General features: G+C 48.8%; 1 protein-coding gene across 5 annotated transcripts in view; it reads left to right on the forward strand.

The window, feature by feature from the left end:
- Positions 1-21,720, forward strand: part of TMEM229B (transmembrane protein 229B) — a 42,742-nt gene that overhangs the window by 3,456 nt on the left and 17,566 nt on the right. For 4 of the 5 annotated variants that reach the window (XM_066342461.1, XM_066342459.1, XM_066342462.1 and 1 more), the window contains exon 2: positions 3,010-3,090. The exons of the other annotated variant lie outside the window; for it this stretch is intronic. The gene's annotated coding sequence lies outside the window, so the exon portion shown is untranslated. The remainder of the gene's footprint in view (positions 1-3,009; positions 3,091-21,720) is intronic. 5 annotated transcript variants of the gene reach the window in all.

Genomic DNA, 21,720 nt, shown 5'->3' on the forward strand with positions numbered 1-21,720 from the left:
TGGTTCTGATTTCCCTTGAGGGAAAGACTTAGCACACTGGCTGTGGTTTGAATGAATGTCCGTGTTGGGGAAGTTTTCTTTTCCTGGGATTTAAGAAAGTTTAGACCAAAGTATTGGAAGAGACCCAGGGGTTATACTTTTTCATTATGAGACAAAGATGCACTGATAGAATTTAGGCACCCACGTGCTTGGTTTCAGAGACACCGTGGCCTTAGACTTTGAGCTGTGGGATGCTGCTGGGATGTAAGGAAATGGTTTGGTTTTCACCCCTGCAACTCACACTCATAGATGGAGCTGAGGCCGAGTAAGTGTTCCCTCACACTGCCGGGTAGAAGAAGGCCCTGCTCCTTCCCGCTGCTCACACCCTTCCTGCAGCTGGGGGCTCTGCTCTCCTCCGCCCTGGGGCTGTCCTCAAAGTTTATTTAACACCAGTTTCCCTCCGTATAAACTTAATGGGGTTGTGGTCACAGAGTGATATTGGCCCTCTGCTCCTTTGGAGGATGGTTCTATTATAAAAGGCAACTTTCCACCCTCTGCTGATGTTCGTGCTTCTACCTTTGGGGTCCATCACAATCCAGTGTGGCAATTTGAGGAGTAATGAAAGTCATGGCCAAGTCCTGTTTCTGAACATCAAGCTCCCATTATCCTTTATTCTGCTGGCTCCCCAGCAGGGAGTTCTGATATCTTTACAGGGCTCCTGGCCCCCAGTGTGCCTGGTATTGTAGAAGGGACAGCATCTTTGAAATTAGGGCACGCAGTCTACATGGGAAGGCCCTGGGTCCTCAGATTGCTCCTTTCTGCTGCTCCATCCTCTAAAAGCATGGCAGTTTAAAAAACAAAAACAAAGTGGACCTGTGGTGGCACAGTGGATAAAGTGTCAACTTAGAATCGAGGTCGCCAGTTTGAAACCCTGGGCTTGCCCCGGTCATGGCACGTATGAGAAGCGACTAGGAGTTGATGCTCCCCGCTCCCCGCTCCTCCCCTCCTCTTTCTCTCTCTCTTCTCTCTAAAGCCAATGAAATAAAATCTTAAAAAAAATAGTACAAAAGGTTTGCATGGTCAAGTTCTAACTTAATATCAGGAGATCTAATAGAATATCCTAGCCAGAGTACGCCTTCAGCCCTTGCTTCCCACTCCCCAAGTCCTGCAGTCAGAGCGCGCTAGCCGTTTCTGACTGCATCCCTCAGCGGTTGGACGTGAATGACCAATGCCTTCTAGCTGGTTCATTCATTCACTGTTTCCTTTCAGTTTTTAAGAGACACCCCCCTCCCCCACATGAGTTTCTGGGTGTTTCATTTCTATCAGAAAGGTCACTCATCTCGAGTTTTCATAAAGCCTTGACAGCAGCCCCGAGGAGCTAGGGATGCCAGCCAAAAGATTGAAGGGTCACAAAGAGAGGATTCTTTTCTGGGCTTCTGAAGGGTGATTCATGCTTCAAGATAAAATGTGCTTCCTGAGGCTCCATGGTTTCATTGCTTTGCACCATCAGTAGAGGGACAGGCCCTGGTGCAGCCAGAAGCCCACCTTGTGGACAGTAACTGTCATTCTTTGGGGGAATGGTGGGGACTTATATTTAGCCCACTGCCAACCCCATCTTCTTTTTCGCTGCTGTCCTTGGCCAAATCCCATTCTAGTCTCTAGTCCCTAGGCTCCTCCTAACCTCTTATTCCCAATCAAAAGTGCCTTTTCAAAGCTAGGACTAAGGCAGCTGGAGCACTGGTCTTACTTTCATCTACATCTACCCTCTTAAATATAGACAAGAAATATTGTCACCCCTGGGCAAAACAAGCAAGCAGCAGCTCCAGATTTTTGTTTTTTAATTGTGTTTTTGCCTGCCATAGAGAAGGAAATGACCTTCCCACTCTGATCTGTAGAAGCCTGAAAGCTTTCCAACAGCCCACTCAGTTCCTAGCACATGGTGAGGGCTTATTCAGTCTTCAGCTGTGGTCCTTGGATGTGATCAGATACCCAGATTTCTAAGTCATTGGGCAGTGATGTCGTTGGTGTCAGAGTTGATGGGTGGCAAAGGCTTCTGGAATCAGGAAATCTGGGATCTCTTCCTGACTCACTTGTATGACCTTGGACAGCCCATTTCAGCCCTCGGAGATTTAATTCCACAAATGGAGCTTCAGCTGGCTTCAGTGATCATAGCAATAGTAACAATAACAGCCACCATTCATTGAATACCTACTATGTATATGTCAGGCACTGGGCTAAGCATTTGATGTATAGCAATGAGATAGCTACTTTTTCTCTCATAGCAATGAGATAGCTACTTATTTATCCCCATTTCATACTGGGAAGACCTGAGGCTCTAAAAGTGAAAATAATTGCACATGTCACACAACTAGCAAGTGTCCAAATTGGGATTTGAACTGAGATCTGTCTGATTCCATTGTGTTCTGTGGATTGCATGTGGGGAGATGGTCAAAGTGGAGGTAGTGTGAGTTAAGCCATAAGAAAGAGAGCTGATGTGGATTGGACACAGCTAATTAAAAGGATTTGGAAATCCAGATTCTTATATGAAAAACAACCCAGTGAATATTCAGGAAGAAGAAAAGAAAGGTCAGTACCCTGCATTGGGGAGGTTGACCAGATGGCCTGGGAGTTACTGTGAGGAGAATAGACTTTCTGCCTGGCATAGCATGTATCTCATAAACTCCATTTCACTTTGATGCCAGTTTTTTGTCCCCCTCCCCCCTTCTTGCTCTTTGGGAAGCATTCTTCTTTCTGTCATTTTATTGTCACTAGTCATAGCAGTTTATCTTTTCAGATTCTTGACTCCAGTTCTCATCCTCCAACCTTGTTTCTGGGCCTTCCCCTGCCCATTGTTAACGGCTCGGCTGTGGAGACCTGATCATGACTCTGGGTCCCAGGTGCACTCTACAAAGTACAGCAGACTGTCCCATCCTTCTGAGAAAGGATTTGTGGCCACTGGTCATTCCATTCAGAGGTGACCAGCTAGTTCATTGAGATGATTCTCATCTCTTTCATCCTTGTTTATTTCAGGCAAGTTAACTCTGAGGCTCTTCTACCATTTTGAGATGTTTGTGGAAGAAGAATGAAGGTTGAGGTGCTGGCCTGGAGGAGGTGAGCTAACCCCCCTTTGAGAGTTCGCATGATAGTGAATAATAGGGGACTCGGACTCTTGTCTCAGCTCAGTGACTGGGCATGTGACATGAGTCCTTTAGTTTCCTTGTCTGTAAAATACGAATGCTGGAGTGATAATACTGGATGGTTCCATCTCAGGGAATAACTCAGCTGGTCTAGAACTGTAGGAAGACAGATCTGGGGAAGCAGAGATGGGTTTCAAGGAGAAACCCCAGAAAAATGAAGCCAAATTGGAAGTTAAGGGACAAAGTCAGAGGTGGAGTAAGTACCTTCTTGTGAAGGGGACTGGGTAGGTAGTTCCTCCTTTTTTTTTTTTTTTTTTTTGTATTTTTCTGAAGTTGGAAATGGGGAGGCAGTCAGACAGACTCCCGCATGCGCCCGACCGGGATCCACCTGGCACGCCCACCAGGGGGCGATGCTCTGCCCATCTGGAGCGTTGCTCTGTTGCAACCAGAGCCATTCTAGTGCCTGAGGCAGAGGCCATAGAGCCATCCTTAGTGCCCGGGCCAACTTTGCTCCAATGGAGCCTTGGCTGCAGGAGGGGAAGAGAGAGACAGAGAGGAAGGAGAGGGGGAGGGGTGGAGAAGCAGATGGGTGCTTCTCCTGTGTGCTCTGGCCTGGAATCGAACCCGGGACTCTACCACTGAGCCAACCGGCCAGGGGGTAGTTCCTCCTTTGATTGTTTAAATGGGGCAGCAGAGAGGTGTGTATTTTTTATTTCCTAAACTGTGGGGAGCACCCCTTGTATCTTATCTTAAAATTTAAACTTCACCCCCCCCCCCTTGTGCTCCAGTGTCCCCGCATGAAGGCAGCAGGGAAGTTGTGCAATGGTGCACAATTCACATTCTGCACTTGGATTTGGCGAGCTCCAAGGACTGGCTCAGCCCAGGATGCCTCCAGGGCTCCAGGACTTGGGGGTGTTGGCTGTTGCTTTCCAGGTGACTCTTCTCTGCTGCTTTTGCATGGTGTAAAAGAGCAAGATTACATCAAACTCAGCTTAGGAGCTCAGGGAGTCAGCTTTTCTGGGCATGGAATTGGGCCATCTGGATTTGCCTTTGAACAAAGCCATTTGTCCAAGGACTCAGAGTCTCCTATCCCTCGATACACCTTCTATTTCATTTCATCATGTTCAAACTGAACCCACCAAGCTAATCTTTTCTGTTCCTGCCTGCCTTGCTTTCTCCCTTAGTTCATTGTTGCCCTCTATACCAATTATTTCCAATGGTGGTTACTATGCCAATGGGAATATGAGAGGTGATATTAGTTGGTACAGGGACAAACATTCCATTTTAATAGCTATGTTTCTAATTAGTATAAAGAAACACGACTCGCTGGGATGTGCCCATAAAGTGATTTAATTTTGTCTCCTACTGCCTCTTTATGGTTTCGGCGGGATTCATCCTTTCCCTGCCCTGGGATGAAAACTTAGTCGGTCTCCATCCCTTTTCTGGTCATTCTGAGGCAGTAGAAGGTCCTGTGGTCACTAGCAGTCACAGTTCAGTATTGAATGTGTCCAGTCCTGTCCAGGCTGGGAGGGACAGGACAGGGTTCACTCAGCCAGCCCTGCTGCCTGCCAGGTTTCAGCTTCCCGGGGTGGCAGGTATTTCATGACAATTCTTTCTCTTGTGGCCATGTTCATGGTTTCTCAGAGGGTCTCTTCACCTGGTCCCCAGCTGCTGGGATCCTTTATTTCCATTTGTCTTAAAAAGAACAAATTTCCTCTATTTTAGATCACTGTTCTTTCCTTCGCTGCTTTCAGCTCAGGTCCTTGGTCTGTCTGAGGGGCCCTTTTGGACCAAGGAGCCTCTCTTGTGCGTGGCCCACAATTAGTCCGAGGACCCAATTGCACATTTTTTGGCACAGTGAACCTGGGAATGCAGGCCGACCCCCCCACCTCAGCTGTCTCCCTTAGTTCCTCAACAGCAGATGGTCGGCCTGTGTCTCATGCCTTGGGCGTCTCAGGTGGTGGTCAGATGCCAGTCCACTTGCAGGGTCAGACAGACATCAAGTTTCCTGAGTGGGCCTGTGGAAGCCCCTTTACCAGCTTGGGGGCATCAGACCTATTGTGTTTGGTGCCTCAGTTAAGACTTTTGATTTAACCTCTTGTTATATGTGTATTATCAAAGCCAAGACTGTCACAAGAAGCCCGTGATTTCCTGGGTATTATTGCTTAGGATAAGGCCACAGTATATACATTTAACTAAGCGTTTAACTTAAATAAAAGGGTCAATAGCATCTAACATTCATTGAGTACTTACAATGAATGCCAGGCACTGTTTTCAGTGCAATGAACATGCTCCTTCACTTAACCCTCATGAGAGAGGTGCCTAGATTGTGTCTGTTTTACAAATGAGTAAAATGAGGCAAAGAGGTTAAAAAGCTGGTCGTCCAAGGTCACTCAGTTGGCATCAGAGCCTGGATTCAAATGGAAAGACTCAGACCCCAGAGTGTATACTTTTACAGCACCAAACTCTGTCTCAGCCCACAAGGGGAGCGGGCACCCATGGCCAGTGCTGAAGGCAGACGGAGAATGACTGGGAAATGCTGCCTCAGGACGGAGTGTCAGTCCTTCACTCTGGCACTCAGGGTCTCCGTGCACTGCCTTTACCTGCTTTTCCAACAACAACTCTTTCTGCGCCCTTGACCAGGACACCCCACTTGCCTGGCTGGCCCGCTATGGACACGCCCACCCGTAGTTCATGTCCGTTTCCTGCCTGGACGGCCCTCATCTGCTTTGCTCGCTCCCCAAACCAAAGTTCTTTTCAAAGTCAGAGCCCATCTTTGCTGCAAATGGTATATTTGACCCAAACCAGCTGGGATCTTTTACTCCTCTCATCATTTCATCATGGAATTGTAATCATTATGCAAAGGAGCCGTGAAGGGCAGTTAGCGAACCCAGACTCTGACCTCTTCCTGCTACTAACTGCCTGGTTTCATCATTTCTAAAGTGTGGGCGTGGTGGAGTCGCTCCTTTCGCTTCTCAGTAGTCTATGATTTACGTTTGCCTTCTTGAGGGCTGGAGCTGGTCTTGTATGTCTCGTACTCTTCAGGACTCCGCACAAGGTTTACACACACGTGTTTAATAATATCGGTTGGTTGGCTGGTGGGTAATGCTGCTGTCAGTCTGCTCTGGGCTTGAGCAGCTTTGAGAAATCGCCTTCTCCTGGCGGATCACTGGTGAGGACTTTGCAGGTGTCTTTTCTGCCTACATTTGAAACAAAAAGTTTTGGGTCCAGTCTGCTGCCCGTTTTCTATAAGAAAGCTAATGTAATGCTATTAAGACTCACTCTCCTCTCTAGCTGTAGTTTCAAAATCCAAGATGTTCTAAAGCAGAAAGCTTTTCTTTAACTCAAGTGATGGCAAAACCTGACCTGGACTAATGTAAAGCCACTGGTGGTCTATTCTGCAGAGCGTGAGTGTTCACAGATGTGGGCACAGGAATGTTCCCGTGTCTGATGGGGCAGGGGTGCTGCCGCAGCCCCTGCTGTGAGACCGTATGATCTAGGAGATGTGCTCTACATTGCCTTTTTAAAAAAAATCTTTAAGATTCTGAATTCCAAGGGTTTTGGCTAAGAGGTTGTGGTTCTGTGTGGTGTTTTGTCCACAAAGGTGTTATTGGCACTGGGGTGGGATGGGGCTTTGTGATGTGAGACTCTTGTCGGCATCACAGAACCTCACCTGCCCCTGCCCCATTGGCCTGCCCCTCATCCTGGCCCTGGTTCCAGTACAACTACAGCTGCGCCTTAGTTTACCGACTTGATTTTGTAAAATATTGCATTACCATATCATGTATCTTGATTACTAAGCTTTTTTCAGCATACCTTAAATTTCAGTTTTGTGCCTGAAGCGAATGCCTCTCTTGCTTCACCCTGGTCCCAGCTCTGCATGACTCCTAGACCTGAAAGGCTTTCTCCTCCTTCTCCTTTCCTGGTCTCCGAGATGATCTGGTGTGTCCCCGGGGTGGGAGGCACCTGCTGGCTGTTCTATTTCAGTGTAACATAGGTGGGGGCTGTGTTGAGCCCTGAGCAGAGTCGGCTCCCCAGAGGGACTTGTAAATTGGTTCCCGGGTGCAAGTCCTACGTGTGGCTGTGTCTTTGGAACCCCACTGAGCCTGGTTCCTCTACTTCCTTCTGAGAAGCCATGCAGCTACTCCTTTGAGCGTCTATCTGCTTGTCAATTTCTACAGCTGCTTTGACCTGACCTTTAAAATTTTTCTTTAAGTATACAAATGCCCCTGGAAAAATGTGAAAGCAAGAGAAAAATGTACAGTGATGGAATTTAAAGTGTTCTGTTGTGTTTTATTCACTTTTTGATGAGTAAAGTGAGAGGAGAAGAGATGGGTGGTGTTAGTGGAAGAACTCACTCAGAAAAGCTGTTTCTGGACCTCCCATTAGCGCTGCAAGCCAAGAAGACTGTCCCTTCCTTTCTCCCGAGGCCCCCGTGTCCTCGGGTTGGGGAGGACATATGAGTGAGTTAGCTATCCCCTCTTGATTGAAGGACACATTTGTTTTTTCCTTTGTCCCTGTTTGACAGTGAGGGGCATGCCCATGGGAATTTACGCCTCCTTATCCCCGCCATTAAATAACCAGCCCCTCTCAGACTCTGAGCCCTGAGTGTTTCTGACCTGCCTCTTTAACCTATGGGAGGTCCTCTGAGATCATTTCTCCACCCCGTGCCCATCCACGGTGCCTCACGATATAGCGTTTTCCATAAATACATTTCCTTAAGCATCCTCTTACAAACTATTTACTCATCTTCTCATCCATTAAGAAGATATTCCCCAGACCAAGCCTGGCATCTATTGCTTTGACTTCTTCTAAAGGCATCTTCGCCCCTGGACATTGAACCATTTATCATTTCCCTGCCCCTTACACATTGACTTGTGGTCTTTTACCTATTGTCATTACACTGGAAAATGCTGAGATAGGGTATAATTTAAATTAATCATAGAAATGAAATTTCCCAAAGGTGCCCAGTTGAATAGTTTTCCTAAGCCCCTTAGATTTACCATGTTGTCAGTATAGCCATCATTCACGAGCTTCATGTTGGTATCTCTGAAAGACCCTGGCCGGTTTGTTCAGTGACAGAGCATTGGGCCCACATGTGGATGTCCCAGGTTCGATTCCCGGTCAGGATACCAGGAGAAGCAACCGTCTGCTTCTTCACCCCTCCCCCTTCTCTTTCTCTCTTCTCCTCCTACAGCTGTGGTTTGATTGGTTCGAGCGAGTTGGCCCCAGGCCCTGAGGAAGGCTCCATGGCTTCTACCTCAGGTGCTAAAAAAATGGTTCCTTTGCTAAGCAATGGAGCAATGTCACAGATGGGCAGAACATCAGCCCCTAGTGGGCTTGCCGGATGGATCCTGGTTGGGCACATGCAGGAGTCTGTCTTTCTGCCTCCCCTCCTCTCTCTAAAAAAAAAGAAAAAAAAAGACCATGGAGTTTATCTGTGGGATTGAGCCCTCGAAGCCCCGATTCTGTGCACCCCCACCTTGCCCTCAGCACCATGCTTTCCTGGCTTCTAGGGGCTCACGATGTAGAATGGTGCCTCCTTTTTATTCAGCAAATATTTGTAATGCCTCCTAATTACTCTGAATAGAACTCACAGATAATATGATCTCCCTATTTACATAAATTTCAAAGTATCAATAAAATGCCTTGACTGCCATAGAAGAGAGAAAGAACCGGTTAGTTATAATACAATATCACATTTCCTAAGGTGCAATTGCCCGGCACGGCTACGCAGAAGACAGAAGGGAGGAGTCAGGTGTTTGAACCTGTATGTAGAATCACTGAGAAGGCAGCAGCCACAAATACCCACAAGATACAGGTGTGTTGTGTGGGTGGCTGAAATACCAGGAGGGGTGCTGCTGAGGTTGGCGTGATTTTCCAAAATGGAGAACCGTTCTTAATAAAGTTCCAAAGAAGTTAAAGTACCATATCCCTTCGATTTGTACTCCATTGGCGTTCCCGGACAATTCAGCATATATTAAAACAATGAGCAGGGGTCCCCAAACTACGGCCCGCGGGCCACATGCGGCCCCCTGAGGCCATTTACCTGGCCCCCACCGCACTTCCGGAAGGGGCACCTCTTTCATTGGTGGTCAGTGAGAGGAGCATAGTTTCCATTGAAATACTGGTCAGTTTGTTGATTTAAATTTACTTGTTCTTTATTTTAAATGTTATATTTGTTCCCATTTTGTTTTTTTACTTTAAAATAAGATATGTGCAGTGTGCATAGGGATTTGTTCATAGTTTTTTTTATAGTCCGGCCCTCCAATGGTCTGAGGGACAGTGAACTGGCCCCCTGTGTAAAAAGTTTGGGGACCCCTGACAATGAGGGTCCCCTATTACTTCAGAAAAGGAGTTCAGTTCTAGGTTCAGATAATTACAGATGGTCTTGTCACTTCTGAATGTCCAGTGGACCAAACTTTTTGAAGTCGGGGCGCATTTAAAATTCTACAAATAATTGTAGGCGCACTATATACAAATTTCTGAGAAACATGTTATAATAATTAAGTCAAATATTAAAGAAAAATATAAAGTCCAAGTGTGCTTTTATGGTAATTAAACAAAATAAATATAAAATTAAATTTATTCTGACATTAAAAAACATTTTTATGTTACATTTTTTGAGTTATGCTTTTTAGTATTCGTAAAAAAGAGGTTAAAAATAAAAAAGCGACAAAAAAGTTGTATTTTTATATGTATAGATACATTCCTAGTAAGATTTAGTAAATTTGGCAGGTCCTGGCCTAAATGTGTTAAGTTTTTTCATTCTTGTGTTTATGAGAAACATGAGCCTGATGTGTTCTAGTGATTTCTTCAATGTTTGGGCATATATTTGAAAGGCAAACTCTCATTTCCTCGTCAATACATTGAAGAATTCCTCTCTTTTTACTCTTAATTGTGTTGAGTACAGAAAACCCCCACCATACGTATCATCTTAACTTTACACCAAACAAAGGATAGAAGAAACTTGCCTCCAGTCTTTCCGGGGAACATGGGGTGTAGTGTAAACAATCCAGCACCACAGCTTAACAGCCTTTTGCAACCTAATCAGGCAAGTGAGGTGGGGCGTTGGGCAAACTGTCAGCTTACAGCCAATTCCCCATACCTCTGTCCCCCCAAAATCCAAACTCTAAAAACCCTGTTGGATTTTTGGTCCCCAACAGGCACACATTTCTCTGGAATGCCATAGGGCGCACCTGGAAATCTTCTAGGGTGCACCGGTGTGCCCTGGCACACACTTTGAGAACCACTGGTCCAGTGGATCAGTTGGGCATTCCAGGACCATTTAGAACAACATCAGCTTCCTGTGGTCAGGGCTTGGGTCTTTCTTTGCCTGTGTGGTCTTTGCATGTACTGGTGACATGACGCAGACACTAATTACTTAATGAACATGCGAATGAGTGCATGAATAATGAGATATATTTTCAAGGACACAAGTGGAAAACACTGTCCCAATGTAAGTTATTATTATTATTGGCCTTTTGGTGTTTGAGATCACAGTAGAGTTTCCGAGAGCTTATATTCCCACGTGTTAAAAACAACCAGCCGCCCTGCTGCACGTCAGCTTTTATTCTCCGGCCTGCTTAGGCTTGCGTCATCTGCACATGAAAGATGCATACAAGGATTTATGATTAATAAGTAAATGAATTTGTACAATGTGATGGTTTGCTCCAGCCCGCAGTGAGGCTGCTTAAAGAGTCTCCGTCTGGCTGTGGTGAGTTATCTGAAGTGACCGCACCCAGCTGTGACAAACAGTGAGCCTGGGGAGAGAGGCTGAGCCTGTGTGTGGGGTGGGGGAGGGGTTACTCTGGAGTTCTGCTGGTGATGGTGATGGTGCAGGAAACGGGATACTCACACTAGAAAGGCTACACGAAATCTCAGAAGGGAGGAATGTGGCCTAAAGGCCTAGAGTCGGCAGTATGAGTAGTATTGGCCGCAGAATTGCGGGGAAAGGGGGGAATGAAATACCTTATAAAACCCAGAAGGCTTCATAAATATAACCGGCCTCATTATTGTGGGCTTGTGGACAAAACAGGTGTCAAAACAGTTTCAGAAAATATTAACTACCTATAAGAGTACACCCAAAATGTTCATCAATCCTGTCTTCTCGTATTCATAGAGAGGCCTCCTGGGAGATTTCTGATCTCGGGAGAGGAAGGAGTAAGTCGATGAAGAAGGGAGAAAAGAGGAGGGCCTGGCTGGAGAGGAAACGTGCCGGGAGGGACATTTTGGCAAAGCTGGAACTTGTGCGTCCAGTGCAGACATGTGATGACCAGCGCTCTCCCCGGAGTCACCCTCTGACTCTGCTCCGCCCTCTCCCCATCCCCTATCTCGTAGAAGGGGCCCTTTTGTTGTTGTTTTTCCCCCAAAACTTATTTGGAAATTAATTTCAAACTTACAGAAAAGTTGCCAGAATACTACAAACACCGATATACTCTTTATCCGGATTCACTCTTGTTAACATTTTGCCTTATAAGCTTTATCGTTTGTTTCCTCTCTCTCTCTCTCTTTCTCTCTCTCTCTCTCTCTCTCCCCTGAACCATTTAAGAGTAAGTTGCCTACATCATGGTTCTTTAACTCTAAATATTTTAGTGTGGACTTCCTGAGAATAAGGATATTGTTATATATAACCTTCGGTGAATTGAACATTACACAGTAATTTTTCTACCCTGCTGGTTGTATTTCAATGTTGTCAGCTGACCCAGTCTTATCCTTCATGGCATTTGCACTCTCCGTCATGGGGTCCAGTCTAAAGCCCGAACTGCACATTGTTGTCGTGCCTCCGTAGCCTCCTTTCATCCAGAAAAGTTCCTTAGCCTTTCTCTGTCTCTCATGACATTGATATTTTTGAAGAATATAGCCTCCATCTTCCCCTTTAAAAAAAAGATGCGCTTCCCTTTGGATTTGTTGGATGTTGCCTCATGTTTAGACTCTGGGTCCACATTCCCGGCTGGGATCTCTGTGGGTGGTGTGCATCCTTTTCAAGATGTCACTTCCAGAGGCCCTGGATGGTCTCTGCCCCTAGGTGTGAACATCGATCGCTCGGTCAAAGTGCTGTCCAGTTTCTTCACTGTGCATTTACTCTGTCCCCTTGCTACTAATAAACAAGCTGTGGGGAGATACCTTCAGACCCTAAATATCCAGCTCTTCATCAGTAGTTCACGCCTGGATTTACCCACCTTCAATTCTGGGTTTGCAGGGCGTTTCTGGATCCCACATGAGGTGTGGCAGTGCAAAGCTGTCTGGACCAGGTGGCCCATTTCCGAGGGCCTCGCCCGGGTGCTGTGGTGGGCCCAGCCCTGTTGAATAATTGCATTTCCACAATAGTTTTCCTCTTCCTGCTCCCACCAGCAACAGAAGCTCATTCGTCATTCACTCAACTGACATATGAGAACGTTCTTGCGAAAGCTTCCCGGCTTTGTTTGGGCACAGTGGGGTGTAAAGAGCAGGCTGGTGGCCTCTCTGTCTCCTTCAGGAGCCTACCATAGAGCTGGGGAGACAGACTGGACTCACTGAAAGGGAAAGGGCATGGAAGCTGCAGTCCCGAGACCCCACAGCACAGCACAACCAGCGCCGTCCCGTGACTCTGGGGAACTGGGTGCCCTTCGGGGTGCGGGATGGTGGGGTCAGGTGGATTTAGCAGGATATCGGGACCTTTCCTTAACGAGGCAAATATAGGTAGACAGAGGAGGGACGAGGACAAGGGCATTCCTGGTGGGGACCGTGTGCACAGAGACCCGGAGACAGGAGCATGGAGGGTATGCATTACGGACCAGCCTCTGTAGGGCCAAGGGCTGTTGCAGGGCTCAGGATCTACCCCCTTTTGCTTAGCGAAATAACTACTTTGCAACCAGATCTATTGGAGCACCTACCTTGGGCCAGACATTTAAAGAAACAACTCTTCTGATTCTAAAAGCAATGTATATTCAGTATAGGGAGTTTAGAAAAATAGAAATATATAAAGAAAAATTTTAATGAAGTCACTCTATTTTTGACCCAGAAATCACCAGTTAGCTGTGGTGCATTTCCTTCATTTCTAAGATCTTTTTATTTCTTCATTTCTAAAATCCTTTATGTTTCTCTGCGAATAGCTGGTTGTGTTTTGAGGATTCAGTAGCCCCTCTTGTCCCTCAGAGGACACTAATCATACTTTGAAGAACATTTCATTCCGTTGACTTCGTTAATTTTGTTTTCTCACTAGAACTTCTGTTCTTAAATTCGATGCATCTTCCGCGGTTTGGTTTTGTCCGTCTGGTGAGTCAGGGTTCTGCGCTCCTCTCTCCGTATTCTGAGGTCTCTCAGTCACCTCTCTGAGTTCTGATTCTGTGCTCCAGAGCCAGCGCCACCAGTTGTGGCCTGGACGTAGGGTTTGCCCGCTGGGGCCTGGCTGGAGCTGGGCCAGGTGTCCCCTTGCCTCCCTACTCTCGTGGCCAGGGCACAAGCATGGGTGGAGAGATGGGCAGGGGCCCACTTGCCCGTTGGCTCTAAATCCACTCCGGGCTTCTCCTGGGGCCCCGATCTGCTGCCTCCAAGTTTGGAGCCCTCAGAGCAGCTTGTCTGTCGGACTGAGCATAGAATCTCAGCCACACTGCCTGGGTTCAAATCCTAGTCCTGGCACTTCCTAGCACCCTGCCTTGGGAAAGCTGTGTAACTCAGGGTCTTATTTATGAAGTGGGGATAATAACAGTCTCTATCTCAAAGGGTTTTTGTGAGGGTTAAGTGAGATAATATACGCCAGAGTTCTTAGAACAACGTCTGGCATGTGGGAGTGCCCGTTATTATCATCCTCGTTGTTGTTGTTATTCTTTCATGATTTTATTTTTTGCAGTTGTGGTTTCTCCATGTTTATTCCCATCTGCTTTCTGTCTTCAGGGAATCCATATAATTCCTTCTTGTTTTCTAGAACTGCAATGGATTTATTCTTCCTAGAAAATGCCTTTTCTGTCACATGCCTTTTCCGGCCACAGGGGAGGCCGGCATATGCCCCTGGCCTGCCATCTAGGTACAGGCATGCGTTTCCTTGCAGTTTTTCTCTGACCTTGCACAAGTGTGTTGTTATCTATCACAGTGGTCCCCAACCTTTTTTGGGCCACGGACCGGTTTAACGTCAGGAAATATTTTCACGGACCAGCCTTTAGGGTGGGACGGTTAAATGTATCACGTGACCAAGACAAGCGTCAAGAGTGAGTCTTAGACGGATGTAACAGAGGGAATCTGGTCATTTTAAAAAAATAAAACATCGTTCAGACTTAAATATAAATAAAACGGAAATAATGTAAGTTATTTATTCTTTCTCTGCGGACCGGTACCAAATGGCCCACGGACCGGTACCAGTCCATGGCCCGGGGGTTGGGGACCACTGATCTATAATACGCATCAGGGCATTGAGAGCATCAGCTCGTCCTAGTGCCCGGCCCAGGGCTGGTTCTGCCTCCGGTTCTGAGTTTCCGGATGCTGACTCTTGTCCATCCGGCACAGGACTGGGAGGTGATGAGCTCTCTTCTCAGCCTGGCTAGGCTGGTTTGAGGCTGTCCTAATGAATGTAATGGGTCCTCTGTTTCCTTTATCAGAAGGAATGTTAATTATTTTCAGCAGTCTAATTACGTGGCTAATGAGAGGCTGAGTGAAATAGCATTCCTTTAATTACTCTTGCCTAAGTGCAGCTTGAAGCCATATTTTGAGCATGTCGCAAAGCCCAGCACTGTAGAGGTAGATGGAGCTGTGTAGTCAGAGACTGCGTGAGGAGCCAGGTTGCAGGCGGAGGCTCAGGGTAAGGGGCCTGGCTGTGGTCAGTGCCCAGCCCCATGCGTGCGGACCTTCCCTCTGTGCTGTCACTTAAAGGAAAGGGGCAGTGGGGTCGGGTCGGGTGTAGAGCAGGCGGTGTCTGTCACGGCTCCCCAGAACAGCTGTCACTCCTCAGTCCTTCCCCCAACGAGCCCAACCTTCGGGCTCCCCGTGGCCAGGGCCCCTCACTCTGGGAGGACCTGCATTTGGCCTTTCCCCCCACTTGACACGTAGATATTGGGTCTCTACTGTATGTTAAATTTTATCCAGGCCTGACCTGTGGTGGCGCAGAGGACAAAGCATCGACCTGGAACGCTGAGGTCGCCGGTTCGAAGCCCTGGGCTTGCCTGGTCAAGGCACATACGGGAGTTGATGCTTCCTGCTCACCCTCTCTCTAAAATAAATAAGTAAAATCTTAAAATCATAAAATGAAAAGAAAATTTTTTTTTATCCAGGACACAGGTGCACAGACAAGGAACTCATGGTCCAGAAAGCTCTGTAAAGCAACAGTTTGATCCTGCCCCTCCCTTCTTTGCCCAGGACGGATGCCACGTGCCTGTGTTCTGGCCCCTACCGCCTTCCCAGGTTGAGCTGTGCAAAGGCCTGCTTGTGGTTCTGAGGTGATGTCTTTCAGAACCTGGGCCTCATGGGTTCCAGACCCTTGGAAAGCGGCTCTCCCAGGCCCCTGGGTGGGCTCAAGTGGGCTGGAAGGGGCAGCTCACACGAGACTGTCTGCCATGATAACCTTTTGTCACCTGGAGGTGACCTGTTGCATTCAGTCTCTTTGTTCCCATCTCTCATGAGTGGTGTAGGGGGGACGAGTGCTGACCGTGCCCTTGACCTCTTTGAGCTTCTCTTCCCTCCTGAATAAACTGGAGTTCGTGTCTGCCTCACAGACTTGTGGAGGGGACCTGTGTGAAGGCTGCCCGGCATGTAGACGGTGCCCAATCGATGGCTTGGAGTGGTTCGTGCTCCAAGCAGCACTCCTGGCCTGAGCAATGGCCAGGGACCCAGGGGCTAGCCTCATACCCCAGTAGCCAGGGCCCTCTCCTGGGGGCTTAGATGTCAGTCGCTCTTCAGACAGTGGACAGTGACTCACATGGAACAGGGTTACCCCCCCACACACATGGCACAGGGGTAGCCTTGGTTAACGTGGCCTGAGCTTGAGGAAGAGACAGGGCAGGGGGTGTCTGTTCAGAAGGAAAGGATTTCTAAGAGTGAGGAAACGGGGCTCAGCTTTAGGTCTGTGTGCCTGACAGCCTTCTGGTCGCCCTTGGTGAGTTCTAGAGCAGTGCAGTCCAGTAGAACTTTCTGTGATGATGGACATATTCCCTATCTGCACTGTCCCATATGGTAGGCACCAGCCACACGTAGCTACTGAGCACTTGAATGTGGCTAGTGCAACTGAGGAGCAGAATATTTTATTTTATTCACTTTTAGTTAATTAAAATTTAAATAGCCACATGTAGGTCGTAGCTATCGAATTGGATAGTGCAGTTCTGGAGTTGGTAGAAAAATAATCGGTTTGTGCATTACCTGTTCTTGGCTTATGCCTCGTTTTCTGGCGACTAATATTCACAGATCTTGTTTACAGAGGATAGTCAAGATGTGTTAGGTTGCTGGCAAGAGTCAGGTGAATCATCCTCTCTACCAGTCAAGAAGATGTGACAAAATTGGGGTAGTAGCCAGAAGGGGGAGCCCCAAACACTATAGCCATCTTGTTGAGGTTGCTCCGCCTTGCCAGGCGTCTGATCAGTCTTATTCTCATTCTACACCTTACTGTCTGCACGGGCCAGTTTTCACAGCAGCAGAGGTAGGCAGGTGATGCCCAGATATATGATCCTTGTGCCAACTAGGTATGTTCCAGTTTGTGTAGGGGGGGAGGGAATCACTCATGTTAAGATTTTCTTGATTACAAGTGACAGAAAACCCAGCAAACTAGCTAGAGTAAAAGGGAATATTTACTTTCTTGTTAAAGTGAAACACCCAGGACAGAGAGGGCCTGGCAAAGTTACTTAAATTCTTTTGATCAGAAGCAGATGAAAATGACAAGCCATCAGTTATAAGATCTCTGTTGGCCCTGGCCAGTTGGCTTAGTGGTAGAGCGTCGGCCTGGCATGCAGAAGTCCTGGTTCGATTCCCGGCCAGGGCACACAGGAGAAGCGCCCATCTGCTTCTCCACCACTCCCCCCTCCTTCCTCTCTGTCTCTCTCTTCCCCTCTCGCAGCCGAGGCTCCATTGGAGCAAAGTTGGCCCGGGCGCTGGGGATGGCTCCTTGGCCTCTGCCTCAGGTTCTGGAGTGGCTCTGGTCGCAACAGAGCAACACCCCGATGGGCAGAGCATCGCCCCCTGGTGGGCATGCCAGGTGGATCCCGGTTGGGCGCATGCGGGAGTCTGTCTGACTGCCTCCCCGTTTCCAGCTTCAGGGAAAAAAAAAAAAGATCTCTCTTTTCTTTCATTTGTTAGTAAACTCAGCGTCCAACAATAGCTGATGAGGACCTGCAGTTTCCAGCCCCTGCCTGCAGGGGGAGTCTTCGTTGACTGGCCATGTTCACTTCGCCCTGGCCCAGCGGGCATTGCAGGGACCACCAGAAGACTTCTGCAGTAAGGGTTAGGACGTGTCTGACCCCTTAATGATACCTGCTCTAGCTGCTCTGGTCTTGCTATTTCTCCGACTTGTGTAGCTTGCTCGTCCCTCAGGGTCTTTTCACTGACTGTTCTCTCTGCCTGGAATGATTTTCCCAAAGCTCTTTGTGTGGCCTCTTCACATCTTTCTGATCTATGCCCAAATGCTACCTCCTTACCGAAGTTTAAGGCTCACTTTCTGACACCCAGTTTCTTTCTGCCTCCTGTCAGGCCTTTCCCCTGCTGCGTGGCCCAACATCAGAAATCAGAGTACCATTGGCTGGTTTACCTTCCGTCTCCCCACCAGCCTGTGAGCGCCAGCGGGGCGGGAACGTTGTCTTGTTCACACTGAGTACAGTGCCTGGCCTGCAGCGGGCACTCAATAAACATTTGTTGACTACTGGAATACAATACCTAGAATAAACAAACCAGCCTCCACAGGACTTCTTGGACTAGGTCTCCTGGTTGTTTAGAACTCTCTGGGTGACTTGGCCGTGAAAAGTAGGGCACCGGGTGTCACGCTGCTGAGGCCATCCTGGCTTGTCCCCTGAAACACCTGCTGGGCTTCTTTCTGCCTCCTGGTGAGGCAGCAGAGGGCAGGGTCCCCGTTGCACCAAAGGCGTGGTTCAGTGGGGTAACCTGGGGGACGCTGAGTGCGTGGCAGTGATAGGGAGAACCCAGATAAGCAAATGTCTGGTCACTTTGTCGGTGAGGCTGGGAGACCACTGTTTGTCCCTTTCCCACTGGCAGAGGGCCCCAGAGGACGCTAGGGCCCTTCAGCTACCACCTGATGGGATCTGCACAGGGATTATTGATGAAGGGGAGGTGAGGCAGCTCTTTACAGTAACACATGCCCGGCTCTGGGATGGAGGCCAGGCAGCTAATTAGAGAGCCCAGCAGCTGTCCAGCCTTTCAGGCAGCAGGCAGCAGTTAGCCAGTGCCAGGAGGTGGGGTGGGGGAGGGGCATGGGACCAGAGGCCACCCTGCCAGGTATAGGGGCTGGGCTGTCAGGGTTTGTGCAGAGGGGGCAGGCCAGGGGCATGTAGGCTGCATGGGGAGGAGGAGGAGGGGAGGGTAGCAGGATGGGGTGGCCCCCAGGTGAGACAGAAGGCAGGGTGGCAAGGCATCCAGCAGACAGGGAAATCCAGATTCTAAGCTCTGAGCTGGGGGGCACAGAGTAAAAGGGCAAGGTCAAGTGGAGTCCATCCCTATTTCTACCCACCTGCCCTATGCCAGTCAGGTCCCCAGGGCCTGGTCTCCTTGCCCCCCAGGGGGAGCTGCTGAGACAGCTTTTCAGGGGGGGGGATTTGGAATTCTGAATGCATCTGCAGCTGAGTGTGGTCACTCCTTGATTTGGGAAGTTGCCAAATCCACTTATGTTCAGGGCTATGAACTTAAGTGTCTGACTACACGACAAGTAAAAGTATTTGTTCTGGGTCACGTGGGAAGAACTGGGGGTACCTGAGTACCCTTCCTTAACTTTCCCAGTGGGCCTGGGAGGCATCTTCTCTTTCCTTTCTGGGTGCCTGGGCTGGAGCAGATTTGGGGAGAGTTAAGGAAGAGGAGGGTGGGAGAGAGAGAGAGAGAGGGATAGTGTTTTGCCTGCTGCTTCCTGCCTCCAGTTAGGTTCCTGGCCATGGAGGTAGGGGCGGGGCATGGGGGTAGATTTGGATTTTAGGTTCCGGTCAGAGAAGCAGAGATTCAACCCTGCAAGCCCAGCTTACCCTAAATAGTTATAGGGGAGGAGAGAGAATGGTGCAGAAGAAATTTCCTGCCAGCAGCTGCTGGTTAAACCTCTTTGGGAAATGAATCCTATTCTCATGAAAATGGGCTGTGCCTTTTGAGAGCACCAGCACATTGTAGACATAACAGAATAGGCATTGTTATTCTCTGACCTGAGCCTGAGCTTGGCCCCTTGCCCATGTAGGAGCCTGCAGTGTCTCTGGGTTTGCCTGGGACACTCTGATCCTGCCCCAGACCTCCTTGTGTGACGTGTCTTCTGGATTGTCCGGACCCAAGGGACTCACCTTGTGTGTCTGCACCAGACCTCCTTGTGTGACGTGTCTTCTGGATTGTCCGGACCCAAGGGACTCACCTTGTGTGTCTGCACCTCTCAATCCGAGTCGTGGCTCTTGGAGTGGAGAGAAAGAAGAGTGAACATCCTTCTCTCTTCCCTTGTCTTCAGAGACAGCCCTGAGCATTGTCAACCAATGTTCACAGTGCTTTGTGGGAGAAAGTCCTTCCATGATGGTAGCCTGAAAATCAGGGATGATCCCTAGCCATCACTCTGTTTGGGTAATAACACTGGATGGTGCAATCACCCAAGAGTTGAAGCTGGACCCTTCTCTCCCTTGCTTGTCTGTCCATCTAACAGAAGTTTCAGGGTCTCAAGGAATTCATAGTGTGGAGGGGGAAACAGACACATCATAATTTTAAGATGGGACAATATGTTTCGGTAGAAGGATGTTTGAAGGCCTGTGGGAACATTGGTGATGGAATAACTGGGGGACGATGGGAGGAAGGTGTCATCATCAAAGGAATGAGGAGGGAGCAGGGTCTACAAGGAGGAGCAGGTGTGATGGGCTGCAGAACAGGCCAGGTGGGGAGGGCGTGAAGCCGTGCGGTGACTTCTCCTTCCAGCTCCTGGCAGCACCTAGCATGTTGATGGAAAAACTGTACAGACAGAGTTGGCTGTGTGTTTACAAATAAGCAGCTTAAGAATGGACTAAGTAGATTATTTCCCTTAGTGAGGTGTGTGCAGACATGTGCCTTAAGAATGAGATTTGGGGCCCTGGCCGGTTGGCTCAGCGGTAGAGCGTCGGCCTGGCGTGTGGGGGACCCGGGTTCGATTCCTGGCCAGGGCACATAGGAGAAGCGCCCATTTGCTTCTCCACCCCACCCCCTCCTTCCTCTCTGTCTCTCTCTTCCCCTCCTGCAGCCAAGTCTCCATTGGAGCAAAGATGGCCTGGGCGCTGGGGATGGCTCCTTGGCCTCTGCCCCAGGCGCTAGAGTGGCTCTGGTCGCGGCAGAGCAACACCCCGGAGGGGCAGAGCATCGCCCCCTGGTGGGCAGAGCTTCACCCCTGGTGGGCATGCCGTGTGGATCCCAGTCGGGCGCATGCGGGAGTCTGTCTGTCTCTCCCTGTTTCCAGCTTCAGAAAAATGCAAAAAAAAAAAAAGAAAAAAAAAAAAAGAATGAGATTTGGATGGGAAGTGGTTTGAAGGCTTGCCGTGTGGGGAGCGGGGTGACTCCAGAGCCCATGGACCAGGGTTTGAATCAGATGTGTGGATTTGGTCTAACTTTTATTTTTTAATTTAAATGAGAGGAGAGGAGATAGACTCCCACATGCACCCTGACCAGGATCCACCCAGTGACCCCTGTCTGGGGCCATGCTCACAACTGAGCTATGTTTTTTAGCACCTGAGGTGGAGGCTCCACAGAGCCATTCTCAACTTCTGGGGCCAATGTGCTCGAGCCAGTTGAGCCATGGCTGCGGGAAGAGAAGAAAGAGAGAGAGAAGGGGGAGGGGGAGAGGAAGAGAAGCAGATGGTTTTCTCCTGTGTGCCCTGACTGGGAATTGAACCCAGGATTTCCACATGCCAGATCAACACTTTACCACTGAGCCAGCTGGCCAGGGCCTGGATTTCATCTAACTTCTTTTTTTTTTTTGTATTTTTCTGAAGCTGGAAACGGGGAGAGACAGTCAGACAGACTCCTGCATGCGCCTGACCGGGATCCACCTGGCACGCCCACCAGGGGTGACGCTCTGCCCATCCTGGGCGTCGCTATGTTGCGACCAGAGCCACTTTAGTGCCTGAGGCAGAGGCCACAGAGCCATCCCCAGCGCCCGGGCCATCTTTGCTCCAATGGAGCCTTAGCTGCGGGAGGGGAAGAGAGAGACAGAGAGGAAGGAGAGGGGGAGGGGTGGAGAAGCAGATGGGCGCTTCTCCTGTGTGCCCTGGCCGGGAATCGAACCCGGGACTTCTGCATGCCAGGCCGACGCTCTACCACTGAGCCAACCGGCCAGGGCCTAACTTCTTAATGTCCTAAGATTTCAGTGTTTTTTCATTTCTAAAATGGGAACGAGCGGTGATTAATTCCTGCCCTCCCTGCAAGAGTCTTGGGAGAATCATGAGAAACGATACACTAAAAAATGTCTAAGTTATATCCATGCTTTAGTTGATGTCAGGGC

Source organism: Saccopteryx leptura, chromosome 6, assembly GCF_036850995.1.
Source record: "Saccopteryx leptura isolate mSacLep1 chromosome 6, mSacLep1_pri_phased_curated, whole genome shotgun sequence".
Classification (NCBI taxonomy): domain Eukaryota; kingdom Metazoa; phylum Chordata; class Mammalia; order Chiroptera; family Emballonuridae; genus Saccopteryx; species Saccopteryx leptura.